We start from the raw sequence: 16,018 nt of genomic DNA, 5'->3' as shown, positions 1-16,018 counted from the left end.
TTTTTTTTTTTTTTTCTTTGCATTTTGCAGATTAACTTTTCATGGCATTTCACAATTGTTTAACTGGGGCATTTCCTCACAAAATGTATGGGGGGGGGGGGGAGGGAGGTTGCCAACTGACATGAAAAACATGGGCGCCACTAAAGAACATGCACGGGCACCGCGGAAGGGGCATTGCTGAAGAACATTGCCTCCGGGTGCATCGAACTCTCGTGCCACCACTATTGCCCAGTCTAAATTTAGTAACCATGTGCTTTCTGAAGCTGGGACCGCACCTACGGTCTAGTGGTTAGAGCGTCCGCCTCGGATGCGGGAGGTTGCGGGTTCGAAACCCAGCTGAGTCATACCAAAGACAAATAATTGGTACTAACAGCTGTCTCGCTTGTCACTCAACAATAAGAGGTTAGTGTTAGGACTGGTTTAAGTGGTGTCAGGATAATGTGACTGGGTGAGACATGATGCTAAATGTCTGCGTTATGATGTCCCAGTGTTAGACTTACTATAAACTGCCAAACTGCAGACATCGTAGCAATATGACTGAACAATTGTTAAAGCTACGTTAAAAATCCAAATCACACACACACACACACACACACACACTTTCTGAAGACCAGCACTTGAGCCCCATCTACGTCAACCAGGTTAACCCGAGCTGATAACCAATCAGTAGTAAAATCTACCGAGTAATATATATATATATGAGGTTATTCTTCTCAATGACTTGTTTGTGAATTAATTGACTCTTATTTACTTCTTTTAACGGCATTTTTAACATACTGTTGGATATATCATGCCAGTGTAATATAATGGATGCGTGCTTCCCAAAGACACAGAGGCATCCCACACGGACTGCCCAGAATGGGTATTGAACCTGCGATCTTTGGATTAAGAGTTCGACGCTCTAACAATTGAGCTACTGCGGTTCTCTTTTGTGAATTATTGGAGCACATGGCAAACATTATGATACCTTACAAAATTAATTGAAAACAATTATACACATGTCTGACCAGTAACAAAAGTTTAAGTTCCAGCGCGACCATTATTGTCTAGAAGCACTTTAATTTGTTGTTTAGTTTCTAAAGCTTTACCAGATAATACAGTTTAAATCTTTTGAAAACAATTTTGACAACCGAAATGCGTGTACATGAGAGCACACGCACAGGTTTATTCAAACCATGTTGTTCATCTGTTCGGACCATAGTGATCACTGATGTTATGAATGATTAAACTCACTTTTACAACTACATGTTTGGGGGCCCTGAGTGGCCGAGTGGTCTAAAGCGCTCTCCGTTACGGAACACTGCCATCTCACCTCTGTCTGCGTGGGTAAGAGTCTAGGATTCGGCCAATATGGGTATGTGAGAAAGCTTGCCAGTAGCTTCTCGTGGGTCGGTGGTTCTTCCCGTGGTTTTCCCGGGTTCTTCCTCCACCATTAATACTGGCCCCCATGCATAGCCTAGCGTGTGCTGAAAAATGGCGTTAAACCCCACAACAACAACAACTACATGTTTACTGGCTTAACAGAAAAATTCAAAACAAACTATGAATCATTTCAAACGTCCATTATGGTGAAGTTCTGAAAATAAAACGAAAGAAAAATAATAAATTGCTCTATCTGTCGGAAGTTGATTAATTATTTATATCTGCTTGTAATTACCACAATGTAATCATGGTAGTCCTATAAGTTATAATTAATTACTATGTGTAAATTCTGTTGTGCTCATCTGAAGACAGATTGTAAAACTGGATTGCTTGTGTACAGGGCCGGCGCTACCATATAGGCAAACTAGGCAGCCGCCTAGGGAGCTGATTTCAGGGGGCGCATTTAAAAATTTTTTTTATTGTTTATAAATTTGGAAATTGATATTTCCGTTGGGGCGCGGGGGGGGGGGGGCCGCCAGAATCTAACCTTGCCTAGGGCGCCAGATAGTCTGGCCGGGTTTGGCGCCGGCCCTGCTTGTGTACGGTAATTGTCGAGAAGGGCACATACACGTTAAAAACACAGACATGCAATTCTTATTATTTATACAATAATCTTCTATGGAATTATAATAGACAAGGATCGAAATAAAGAGAATAAACGCAATTTAAAGGTATAATTTAATAAAATTCTCCAAAATGACACCAATAGCTGAAAAACGTGATACACTACAGAGTGTACATGATCTGTGTGAGTTGTTCTTGAGTACAGTGTATATTATAGCAGATTGTATTCTGTAACATTGATTAATTTCTTATTTATTAAAAATCAGTACAAAATTCTTTTTTGTTTACTCGAAGTCGCCTCTGCCCCACCCTCTCTCTCTCTCTCTCTCTCTCTTTCAACAAAACTTGTCTGATCAAATGCAACAAGTATTCCTTATTTTTTGCTAGAATTAGTTCCCTTGAACGTAAGCTCTTCATTTTTTCTTTTATGTTCAGGACATTGTGATTTCATTTTTCAAAAGTGTCTTTACAACGAGGAGGTAACAATAAGGCTCAAATAAATGTGTCTTAGTACTGTTTTTCTTTTTCGTAGGTGAAGTTATCTTAGATATGAAAAGTTGTGAAACAGTAAAGGTACGCTTTATTTGTTTAAAATACGTATATCATATCTGTATTTCAGCTGTATGCCAACATTTTCCAAATAATTACTGTACATTTTTTTGAAGTTTTTTTCTCCTCTGTAACATGTTTTCGATAGACTCAAATGACTTGACTATCAAGTAGGTCTCCGTTTGTTTTGTTATTTCCTGATGTACCAGAAATGCCAGAAAATAGCGGAGATCTACTTGTTGGTAGGACAGATGACAAGGTTGCAAACTGAGTTCGGCTTGAGAAAAGTTTTTATTTTACTATATATAAACTTAGACTCCTCCCTCACCCTTGCCACAGGTGGCTGACGGAAGCTAAGTGTTGAAATAAAATCAGTAAGCAGAAGAAGAAAAAAATATACATACCAAGTTACAATAGTTCCGCAGATTCCAATACTCTGTTCTGTCACCGGATAATGCCTATCATACTATATAAAGAGACAAATTAAGCAAGTTTGCCGCACTTTCATCCACAATGAACCTTCTGTCTCAGGCTGCTATTCATGCCCAAAAAGGGTCTCAGCCATGACCTATGGTTCATATTACTCTTGATGTGTTTTTATATTCATCGAGCCTTGTTATCTGTAATTCTGATCAATGATATTGTAGTGAATATAGAATTCTCGATTATACTCTGCTGATGATGCAGCATTATATATAATAGTTAATAAACATATCTTAGCTGATGAAATTGTAAACTCAGATATTGGAAAGATAAATAATGGTCTAGACATTGGCTGGTTATATATAATCTGGATAAGAATGAATCACTGCTAATATAATAAGAACAGAATCAATTGGTCCCTTAAGTCGTGAATTGTTTACTGCCTTCAATGGCCGATCCCGTCTCCAGGCGTGATGAATGTGTGTTAGATACAACGTCTCTGATTGGTTAGAATTGGTTCATTCCAAGAACTAAACAACTGTTAAACCAATCAGAAATGATTTTACTTTCATTTGTGGAAATTTGAATTGTTCAGAAGCCAAGGGCCAAAGTTGGAGAGCGGTTAACTACACGTGTTCTGTTCATAAAAAATCGTAAATGATGGCGGAGGGAAGAGTGAATTTTGATGAGAGCAAAAATGTGGAGTTTCTCGGGTTTGATCTTGAAAATATTGAGCAAGCTGAGGAAATATGTGTTCAGCAGTTGGCTATTTTGTGAGATTTAGATTTGGACATAGAAGTTTCTGAGATTGAATCGTCCGAAGATGATGATGCTGACAGCGATGATGACGGAGTTTTTGCGGATAAACGTTGCACATAAGTTTGTAAATACTGAATAAATAAGTTGTGAAAGCCTTCGACAAATAGGGAAAAAATTACATCAATTTGTCGACAAATTCATTTGAAATAAATGGTGAAAATTTCGTGGATTTTGTTTGGATATAAGAAGAGAAATTAAAGTAAGAGTGAATGCATGTGTACGATGTTTTCAGACAGGTAAAAACTATGGGGCACAAGCTATTTCTGATAAAGCCTGGGAGAAATTAAACAATTTGAAAAAGTTTTAAATTCAGACTGGATTGACTGTCTTTGGCAGAAATGTACAAATTTTATATTGTGAACAAAAATGTATATGCTGATCATAACAGGGACTATTATTGTACAAATGCAAGATTAAGAACTACTAGAAAAAAAATTACAAGGTGATGGAAATAAATAACACTAACAGTGTTATGTATACATTGACATTTCACATTTGAAACATCTCTGTAGATGGCATACGTGTTATAAATAAATAGGTGTTGACAATTTTTGAAGTCAGTCATAATAATGAACCTGTTCACAAGATTTCTGATTGGACCGTTTACTCAGCTGGGTTCTGTTGAAGTCTGATCTATTTTGACATCAGTCATTTAGGAAGTATTCTGACATGGATAGAGTGGTAAAATATTGCGATGTTGAGTTGTAAGGGTGTATATAAGAGCAAGAATTGATATAGAAATTCATTAATGGGGTCAAGGTAGACTTGAATATGAGGTGAAGTGACTTCTACATTTGGACAGAATACAGAGAAGTAAGAGTTGAACGGGGAGAAGTATGAGCAAAGCAAGATTTTTTTTTTTACTTTCTGAAAGCTCACTATGAAATTGCAGTTGAAAATTTATAAACTATTTTGAAACATCTCCTGTAACAGGAAAGCAAATGCACAAGTGTCTTCTTACAATACCGTTCATCCTACTTTCATTGTTGCTGATACAACATTACCATAGGTATTCATAGAAAACACATGGAAGCATTAAGGTGAATATATGAATGAACTACACCTTTTTTTCCAAATGAATCACCACTGCCAACATGTGAGTGCACCTAATTTTAGAAAGAAGGATTTTCATAACATAACTACTCACTATCTGGCTTTTTTATAACAATACATTGATAGGGTTGCATATTTGTTGTCTTATTATTTGTAGTAATGTCATGCAATGGTGAAATAGTATTTGCATCACTGTTTGTTTTCTTCCAGTTTTCACAAAAATGAGCGATGTCAGCAAACAACCTTGACCTGAACAGTACTGCTCTTATTGAACAAGATAGCATTATCCCATATCTTTCTGACCTACATAATTACATTTTTAGGCTAAGTCTTCAATCACATAATATTTAGACTTTTCTTTTTATGAATCATATTGTCACGTGCCTCCTATGGTATTATTTCTTATACCGAAGAAAGTGGACAATTAAAATTCAAATAACTCTGAGCCCCCAGTCAGCAATGCCGATGGTCTAGGTGTATAAATAACTCGAGGTGAAAGGTATAACAGTTTAATAAAATATTTCAAATGTATTCAATAATTTCATTGACAAATTTCTCAGTTGCAATTTCTTTCAAACAAATACAATCAATGACCTATTCACAGTTGCCAATTACTGTTCCATCATATGAAATTAAAGGTCTTAAGTGGGAGTGTTTCCCTTCAGTGTGGTATGTTACTTATCTGGCGATCCCTGTCCGCCTCCTGTTTCTCTTTGGTACTTCCAGTACCCTTGACTGTGTGCTCTCCTGGCACTGCCATATTTGTCCTTCCAACACTTCCAGTACTCTCTATCATGTGCTCGTTCCAGCACTGTGCCTCCACACAAACTGCTGATGCCACAATAAATGCCTACCACATGCTCTCCACATCTCTACTCTCATCTCCAATCCTTGGGCATCAAACTTTAACACACACCCAGAAAGCTTCCTGTGGAATTAGAAGGGACATATACTCTAGTCTTCTTCCTCTAATCTCAGGAGAATGAACCACACCCTTACAGACCTTTCATCAGAATAATGGCGAATAAATTAACAGGTTAACTCACACACTCACATATAAATATTCCATACATGCTTTGTTCTATAATAAAATTGTGCTATAATAATATTATTATTATTATCAATGAATTCTAATACATGCATACACATCCCTAATTGTTGCCTTCTCGATATAGTAATTATCATCATCAATAGCAATCATACACATTTCCATCCCTTCGAACCATAAAAGACATATGCAAATATACAAATATCTAATTATGTGTGCATTAGTCCAACAATGACTAACTCTGCATAATTCACAATGTATATTCATATACTGATAAGGCAAGTACAAGTTCTAACACAATTCTCTAATAAATTCAGTTATGCATTATGATGCAACATTGTAGCAAATTACACAATCCATTTCGATTTCAGTCCAACAGTCTATATATGTTAATCTTGCATGTTAATAATTCGCTATACGCTATGCTACGATATGTTGAAAATCGGTTATACATGGAAGAATCCATTTCTAATAAATATACACCTAGTTATGAAAGTGAGATAAATTTGGGCAAAAATTTGTTACCTCAAGAAGCCTTTGTTCCGAAATCCAAACACAGAATTTAAACTAGAATTCCTTCCTGTCTTTTAATGAGCGCACAACTTTGGCTACTCGGTGTAGAGTCTAATGTCTGTCAACTTCTCTGTGATCCATCCCTGACGAGGTTCATACAAGTACTGATTGAAAAATGGATTTAGTCTGAACATAAGTGGTTGCTTATTGAGACTGTCCTAGATTTGAATCTTTTAGTTTTGATTCGATACAGTCTGGTCTCATTGAAAACTGCCCTGGGCTGATTTAACACTTACTTGTAGCTCTCAGACTTCTGGTCCCCCAAAGCCCGAAAATTGATCCCAAGCCGATCATGATATCACTGATTGCAAAACAAACACAAGAGTTTTTCTTGCGTTCAGAATCGGTCTAAAGTGGTAATCTTACATAATACACATTGGCATTATCCCAGGTGCTCTTAACTATGAGTTAACTATGAGAAGATATGTGTATACATGAAGCATGAATCATCAGCGAATGTTCCCTACAAATGTGACACATATTTTCCTACATATATTTACCCAATGATTTATGAAGACAGACTAATGAAGTAGTACTTCCTAGACACAGCAATATCCACCATTATTTCCCAAAGACAGGTTCACTTACAGTTTCAGACTGATTTTATGAAGAAAATAACATAAATACAGCAGTTAAAATCTTCAAACATTTTTAAAGTTAGAAAGTGCTTTTCAATGATTCCATTCTTAAAACACAAATTGCTATTTACATACTGATGTTTAAGTTTTATCAAATGAAAACCTGCTGAAATTGGGTAATGATATCTTCCTTGGGATTGGGTTTATGATCAGTTAGCTATTAAAACACATGCCTGTGAATGTGCAGGAGTTTGCTTGTTATAGCAGTTGATATCAACACCAGCTGTTTGATGTATGCTATATATTTTGTCTTGGGGTGCAAAACAACACTAGAATAGCCTGGTTATGGTGAGGGAGCATCTCAAAAGTCTTAAAATACTGTCACGCAATATACATTTACAAAAGTTACATTGCTAAGTCATTTTCACTTTCCGAACTGAAAAAGGTGAAGTTTACATTTTTCGAGTGGTTTAGTTGCCCACATCGCCTGATAGCTTGAACCCAGAGTACCATGAAACTAATTTGGAATACCTGAACTCCCTGTTACAAGCATAACTTCAGTTATTTGAAATTTCTCACAGATTAGCTCCTATATTTTCTAAATGTGAATCAACCTTTCAAAAAACATTATTCAACCTCCAATGTGTAGAACACAAATGTTCAATAATTCATTCTAACCCAGTAAGATTCATATATGGAACTTGTTAACCATAGAGGAGACAATCCTTCATTTCATACTGTCAAAGCCTACTTGAATTTATACACACTCACTTTTTCTCTCACAACTGAAACTTTGTTAATTGGCACCCCTAAGTTCTCTATTGAGAATAGCACACAAATTGATTTATCTGTGCAAAATTTCATTTTGGATGAATAAAATAATGAAGTTATTAATTTAACTCACAACCTTTTACAAACATATTAGTTTATTCCTTATTCTGTTTTTGTTTAAAGTACATGTATGTGTTTTTATACTTTTCCTTTATAAGCACTTGATCCAGCAACCAGATTTATGTTATATTTTATGTTACTGTTGGGGTGACTATGGCCTAATAAGCTCATGCTTTCTACTGAATCCCCCAAATCATTTATTTGAAATTGTATTTGACGTAGTTTGAAAAAACAATATGGTTTAAACTGATTACTGGTGGGAATTGGAATATTCTGCTTATTTATGGAATTGGCCCAGTTAATTATAAACAAGAAAATGACAGACACCTGCTTGGTCAAATACATTCTTTAATGGAATAATTTGATCTCATAGATGTATGTGGGGAAAAAGCCTGACACAAAGAAGATATACATGTAGAAGTCAGTGTACAAAAAAATTTTGATCCTCTTAATTGATCTCATTATTGATACAGCAAAAGAATTTCTTAAAAATACAAGGCCTTCAGAACATATATGAATTCACAATATTGTGGAAAAATATTATTACTGTATGATCAAAATAACAACACAAGAAGATATTTTATCTATGCCACTGTGGAATAACAAGTTCATAAAAATAAACGGTAAAAGTGTATTTTATATATTAACAAATGGTGGCCTGTTTCTAAATTAGTTATTTTATCATTGCAGATATAAATTTTCTTAACTTATGATTTAAGAAAATAATATCAATGTATCTTTTACTGAAAAAGTTAAATGGTTTAGAATTTTTTATTCAATACCAAATATCTGGAGAAAAGCTATAGAAATTAGCAAATATTGGATACCCCAGTACATAAAATCTTTGATATATACATATGATGAATTTCATTATTTCAGCTTGATATACTGTTTCATATAAACATGTTCAATACTAGTGGCCCATCCTCATTTACAGAAAGGTACATGAGAAGAATAAAGATGAAACTTCAACTCAAGATCATAATATTGCAAAATATCATGCATGCAACCACATTTAATAACACTGTCTTTCCAGAAATAAATTGCAATGCCTCATTAACATGGAATCAGTATGAACATAACAGTAGTAAAGTTTTAACCATAATCGTGGGCATAAGTACACAAGTCAAGTACTGTTATTGTTTTACATGTAACAGTATAACTATGCAAATGAGCCAGGTATGATTCCAAAACTTAATAAGTGGAATGTTCCTAGGTGGGTGGTAGCATTTAATGATGTTCTTGACAGAGTTCAAGATAAACCTAAATTAAAACCTAAGGGGTTGTATCAAAACCAATTAGCAAAATATGGAGAAAAAAACCTTCATTGTATCAGATTCCATTATATCGATTAAAGCAAATACTGATGATAAACCCGATTTTAAGATAGGAATGTTTTAACTGTATCTGAGAACATACCTCTGTATCTTTCCAGACTGATGTGTGGATCTATACAAGTTGTAATGATTGCAAAAAGTTGAAGCAATATGGGTCCATTGAGCACCGTGTCATGGAACAACACAGTGGCTATGGATGGATGTGACAGAAATGTTCTGATTTGTTTGCCTGGCAGGATGGCAAACATAAGAATTGTAAAAGTGGACTAAATCGGCAGGTAATGTTCCTGTTTTGCAGAAACATTGGTGCAACAGGGAGTGAAGAAAGGTCAGGACTGGAAAAGTTCTGTAAGGAGATAGCAAAGATTGCAAGACAAAAAAAAAAACTACTGTCTTCAGTCCAAAATCCTATTCTCAACAGATGGCCATCAACAGATTGAGGAAGGTGGTTGCCTCTTCTAGCAGCAGATCTCCAAGATGAGAGGAACAACACAGAGGAACATCCCCTTTCACTTCACTGTTGCTAAGTACAAGCAGAAATGCTATGCGCTATGTAGTTCCATCATCCAATGGCTTTATCTTGTCTATTGCCAACAGTGGAATATCAGGAATACCAGTTACACCTGATCCTGCTGATGTAGCTTTACCAGTTTCTGGTACATTGCCATCAGTAAGACAGTGCAAATCCAACCGAGATGATATTGCCCTATCTCATTATTAAGAGATCACAAAGAATACACTCTTCAAAGACGAAATGATAAAAAATGTCAAAAGACATCAGAGATCTTCCTCCTCATATTCATCTTCAAGCTCATCATCATCATCATCATCCAAATCTGGTGGAGCTATTTCTTAGCAAGATGTCATTTTTTACATGCAAACCCCCACAAAGTTTTGCACTTATACAGATCGGACTAAGTTTATCCTTCAAACCAGTTGTATAGTTTTGAATATTGGTGGCTGAAAGTTTCAAATCTCCAGAAATATCAAGAGTTCTATCGACTCTAGGGGTTTTTTTTTTTTTCTTTTGCATTTGATAATTTGGTGAACATTGTGTCTGAGAGTAAAGCTGCATTTTGCATCAACCATGATCCTGCACTTTCCATATCATCTTGAATTTTCTATGTCAGACAATACTGTCCCTTGATGTCCTTCCATGGGACAGAAAATACCTATGAGAGCTGCAGTTTGAAGTAGAGTTCTATGGCTTACCAGGACTGGTTTCTTTTATACAGAGGAAAATTGATCAACTTTTTGACTAAAAACAATGAACAAAGACCTTGTTTAAATATTTCTTTTAGCTTATTCATAGACAGAGTTAGTATTAATTTCTTTTTCTTTTTGTTCTTTCTCTTCTCTTCATCTCCTGGTTTTTTTTAATTACATCTTTCAATGTAAGTAGAAAATATAAGAATGCTATAATACTTTCAATATAATACTGCAGCATGATTGGAGTAATTATGCTTTTTTTAATTATGCATTTTAAGTAAAATGAATTAACCATTACAATGTGACCAGTTTATGTTAAATTATGATAAGAAAACTATCTTAAATTCATGTTCCTAATTTCGTTTTGAGATTGTGATTTTTGGGGTTGTTTTTAAGTTACTGTACATGCTAAGAATGAAAAGAACATTCAAATTTTTCTGTAGTTGAGAAATGCTATGTTGTTCAGGTTTCTTTGTTGCATATTGATCTAGTGAGAAAATATTGTATTTTCTTGCAAGTAGGACAAGTAACTCTGAGTAATTTGGTGATGTACAAACACCTTTTATGTTTAATTAGATCAGATATATACTACGTCAGATTAGCTGACAATATGTTATATAATTTACTCTAAACAACTTAGGTACATTTTGTTTACTCGGGTACTTGCAAGTATAGTGTTGTTGGAAGTTCTTGTAAGCTTGTTCTGTTGTTATAATTCCATAAATAACTTTCCATATGAGTTTCCGTTCCCTCTTGCTTAAAAGATTGTTGTGGACTATTTTTCTTTCCGAAAGAGTATATTTTGCATGCAGTGATGATATTTATGGAGTACATATTATTGTCAAAAAGCATGGGTAAAGGCTTATATTAATATACAAGGAAAAACAACTTGTATTTAAAATGCTGTTTAATATATAGTAAGATAATAGCTCTTGGAGCAGAGTTAAGAACAATTATTTCTTAAAAAAAGATAAACAGAAATAACAATTTTATCTGTAATCGAAAGATTATTCTTGTCTAGTTGTTGTTGTAAGGTTTAACGTAATTTTTCAGCAGAAGATAGGCTATACATGGCAGCCTGCATGAATGGTGGAGGCAGAACCTGTGAAAACCCCAGAAAGAACCACCGACCTAAGAGAAGCTATTGGCAAGCTTACTCAAATACCCACATTGGCTGAGCCCGAAACTCGAACCCATGCAGACAGAGGTGAGACGGCAGTGATCTGTAGTTGTAAGCACTTTAGACCACTCGGCCACTCTGGGCGGCCCCTTCTTGTCTAGTAATGAAACAAATGTTGCAAGTCATTAATACCATGTATCAAGAATCAAGATTGTAGAGTGTCCTTGTGAACTTAATTTTGCATACGATTGCACATGGTAACCTGTACTAATAATTCTAAACAATGTTCTTTTTGTAAAATGCACATCCTCACATGTCCTTGTTTTGCCCTCTGCTCAGAAGTTTTAGCCACATGGGTATGCCCCTCATGGGCAATTGTCATTTGATTTGTTTCTCATGCCTAGTTTAAGTAAAGTGTATGTACAGTATGACAAAAGGTAGAGATGATTGTTTGCAAGTTGTAACCTAGGTAACTATATGCACATGGCACATATTGACACATATCATGGTACACAATCTACATTGCAATACATATCAAGAGACATATCAACACGAAAGAGGGAAATGACTAATAATTAATTACAATCACTGAGTTCATGTATCTTTTTATATCGTGTTTTCAATCTTTGTATCAGTGTGCATATAAAAACAGCAAAATTACTGATTCATTGGAGAGTCATTTCACTGCCATGTCTAATTCCCCTGGTGTAGTACAGAAGGATCCCAGGTCCAGTGTTAGTTGCATGTTTTAATGTACCTACTCATGTCCAGTATTTAAAGTGTATATGTGGTTTAGGGGTGGAGGCATTAATAGTTTCAACATTATGACCCAGAGGTTAAGTTGATGGGTGTAGGTATTTAACCTGTGTAAATGCCAGTTTAAAATTATTTCAAGCCAGGTAAGTGTATATATGTGTATACACCTCTCCCTCGATAACTCTCGCACAACAGGGTCCATAAACGTAGGCCGCACTATAAGCGAGGCACGAGTTACCGAGGAACCTCCAAAAATTGAAAAAAATCTCTTTGACATCGAGAAAACCATGGGGGGGGGGGGGGGGGGCGGCGTTAGGGAACTGGGCTGTTTAATGACTGAATCCTCATTTTACAATCACGTCGATAATAATTTTTAATAAAGTGCTTTTTCTAATGAAGTTGTTCGTTATTCTGTTTAAATAACATTTTTTTCCTCAAAATATCCAACATATGAAAGATCGTTCCAACTGGTTTGAACAACCATCGCGTGTACGCAAAAAATCTGTGTATTACGTCACTGCTTTTTGTTTTCTTGATGAGTCTGGTTCCCGTAGTGGTACTTGGACATAGAACACAGTTAATTTTACTATATGTTCTCTACATTTGTTTCTCAGTACTGACCTTTCCACTGTGTGACAATCAATGCAAATCATATGTTAATCTAAAATACCTTCAAAGATGACTTCACGGTGAAGTTCTTGTCAAAGGTTGACCTGCTCTTTTTGAGATACTGGATTGTCAACATAGCAGCATGTAAACAGAACAGATTTCACTTCCGTATCATCACCAAGGCCTTATTACTCATGTGCACTGTCGCCGAAATACACACAGGCAACAACACCCTGAGCTCATATTATCTAGAATAAACAGTTACCTTTAAATCCCTACCAAAAATGCATAAATAAAACTCTTCTATCACCACCAAAATGAGAGAGGAAAAAATGTTCTAAAAATAGACTAGAACTACATTCATGTACTGAACTGGAAGTAATAATTGTGACCCGATTCCATTTAATAGTATCTTGCCAAATCGTTAGTCCACAATTTGGGAACTAGACTAACTATTGATACACCACCAAGATTCCTTTTTTTTCTTCAAAAACACGTGACATTTATTTCGTGACACGTCTACGTCAAAACTCAGTTTTGTATTGTTCAATTAGTGCAATGTTAATGTCGTGATTTCACTGGAAGTAATAATTAAATTTCTTATCATCCCTGAGGATATCTCTAAATGCCAGTTCAAGAATTCTCTGAAACTTGCTTGCCCACAGTGGTCCGTATCTGTGAAATCAAGCTCTTTATTTTTACGAAGTATTCTTTTCGCTTTGCTGCCTTGTTATCTTTGATCAGTTATGAAAGAGTTGGATAATTTAAAGTAGTTTCTGTTACATACACAATAACGTTTATTACAGTGTTCGATTTATCAAATGAAGTGAGTGTACCCGACATACGACCGAGGCCGCTAGATTTTAAGTTAGTCCGATATTTGTGTGTTTTAACTTTTATTTTATTCCACCTCCTTTTTTATATTCAAAAGACATAATTGACGTGATAATATAAAGGAGGCCAGCTTTTAATTCAGTGCAACAATACAACAAATACTTCCGCAAGTCAGTTATCAAACATGGTCGGCACTTAATTAGGTTCTCAGAGAAACGCTCATGGACATAGCTATTACGATAGATTGACGCATTTTATGTTTAATTACAAGAGGACACATTGCACTTATGACGATTACACTTAAAAGGAACTAAAAGATGGAACTAGAACACAAACTTCAATTGATAAAAAAATTATTTAATTTGTATTTATTTATTAAAGTACTGCCTCCACTTGGCGTAAGGGACATTTTCATTGATATAAATTTCCTTACATATCGTTAATTGCGGTGTACTAGGAATGTCGTTTGGAAAGAAAATGTAAAAAAGTGTATGAGTTATTTTTAAATTTGATATTTCAAAGTGTTGATTACAATTTCCAGGTCCTATCTACCGTTTTCAACGATAAAACGAGCGATACATCAAAGTTTCCGTTACCAATTTTGATCACGATTTTCTTCAAGGTCAACAAATAGGGATAATTTTGGGGGGAATTTTTGGGTTTAAATAATGGGATCCACGCCTGACACCGCGTTATAAGAGGGTTCGTGAGTTATCAGGGCGTGAGTTATCGAGGGAGTGGTGTAGTATGAAGATCATAATTTTAATTCTCTGGACAAGTGAACAAGTCACATGAAGGCTATTAAATGCATATGCCTATTAATAGTTATCAACCCCACCTCTCCACCACTGTCCCACCTCATAGGACTATCACTGACTTTTATGTGTCTAGCCTTAACAATGTAGGAGGGGTTCAGGGATACAATGTATGCATGGTAGGTATGGGTGGATGGAAATATAGATTCTATCACTGCATCTTGAAACTGCAGGTATATATATATATATATATATATATATAGAGAGAGAGAGAGAGAGAGAGAGAGAGAGAGAGAGAGAGAGAGTCTAATAAGAGAGATTGCTATATTGATTACTAATCATATGGCATAAGAATTGATGCAGTTGTTTAAGTCTACCATAGCTGCTTAACTGAGAAAAGGAACTATTTTTAGCTGTATGATTATTTCAATAATGGCTTGGAAATATCGATTATGTTGCATTAAGTCCCAAAATAAGTTTGTTGGACCTATATGACATTCCTTGTCAACTGTGAGAGGAAACTATTGCTTCTGCTTTCAGTGAATAAGTTTGACCTACATTTAACATTATATTTAAAATTTCATACCTTATTGGATTCAACAAGATATTTTCATTATTTCCACAACTTGAAGGAAAAGCTCATACTTTTTGGACTTTTAAAACACAAAATTCCAGGGATAAGTGTGTCATGCATGAAAAATATCTGCTTGTGTTCAAATTTCAGGCATCTTATACAAGTTCTACTTTGACCATTTCTCTCTGAGACCTGTATAAATGTGTGATCCATGTGTGTGTGTGTGTGTGTGTGTGTGTGTGTATGTGTCTACAGATACATCAAGAGATACAAATATTTTCACATCAACCATGTTTCAAGTATTCCATCTTTGACCATGCATCACCATTAGGAATATTACACACTAACCCTGCATCACCATTAGGAATATTACACCCCATTAGTAAATTCTCTGCTTCTCTCATTCCCTGCAGGTTTTTTATTGGGGGTCATAGAATACGAGTCACATAATTTTTATTTTATTCTTTGTACTGAAATCTTGCAGTCAAAGTAAGAAGAAATATAATGGAGTGAGAATAGTTTAATTATAACTTTGGGTGATGGTTGAAAGGGAGCTGTTTTAAAAATGGTTCTTATTTCAAATCTATGCATATACAATATCTTGTGATATATTATATTCTCATGCTTCAACTCTAAATTTCCATTGATAGACTGCTCATGTACTACTGTCATGTAAGAATACTAATTGCTGAACAGTTTTCATTTTAAGATGGAACTTTTATAAAGGCTTGTTACAGGATCTTAAAAACATTCCTTGAAATACAGAGTGGGATGTACAGAAGACCCATAGAATAATTTCAATGAAGTCCTTTTTCAAAGAATCTTATGCTTTAAAGTTTTGGCTCTTTGTTAAGAAATGAATATGTGATGTGGCAATGAATTTGACTGCCATTTGTCTGGTTAT

Source organism: Sinohyriopsis cumingii, chromosome 5, assembly GCF_028554795.1.
Source record: "Sinohyriopsis cumingii isolate HCF-2022 chromosome 5, ASM2855479v2, whole genome shotgun sequence".
NCBI lineage: Eukaryota > Metazoa > Mollusca > Bivalvia > Unionida > Unionidae > Sinohyriopsis > Sinohyriopsis cumingii.
This window is presented reverse-complemented; position numbering follows the sequence as displayed.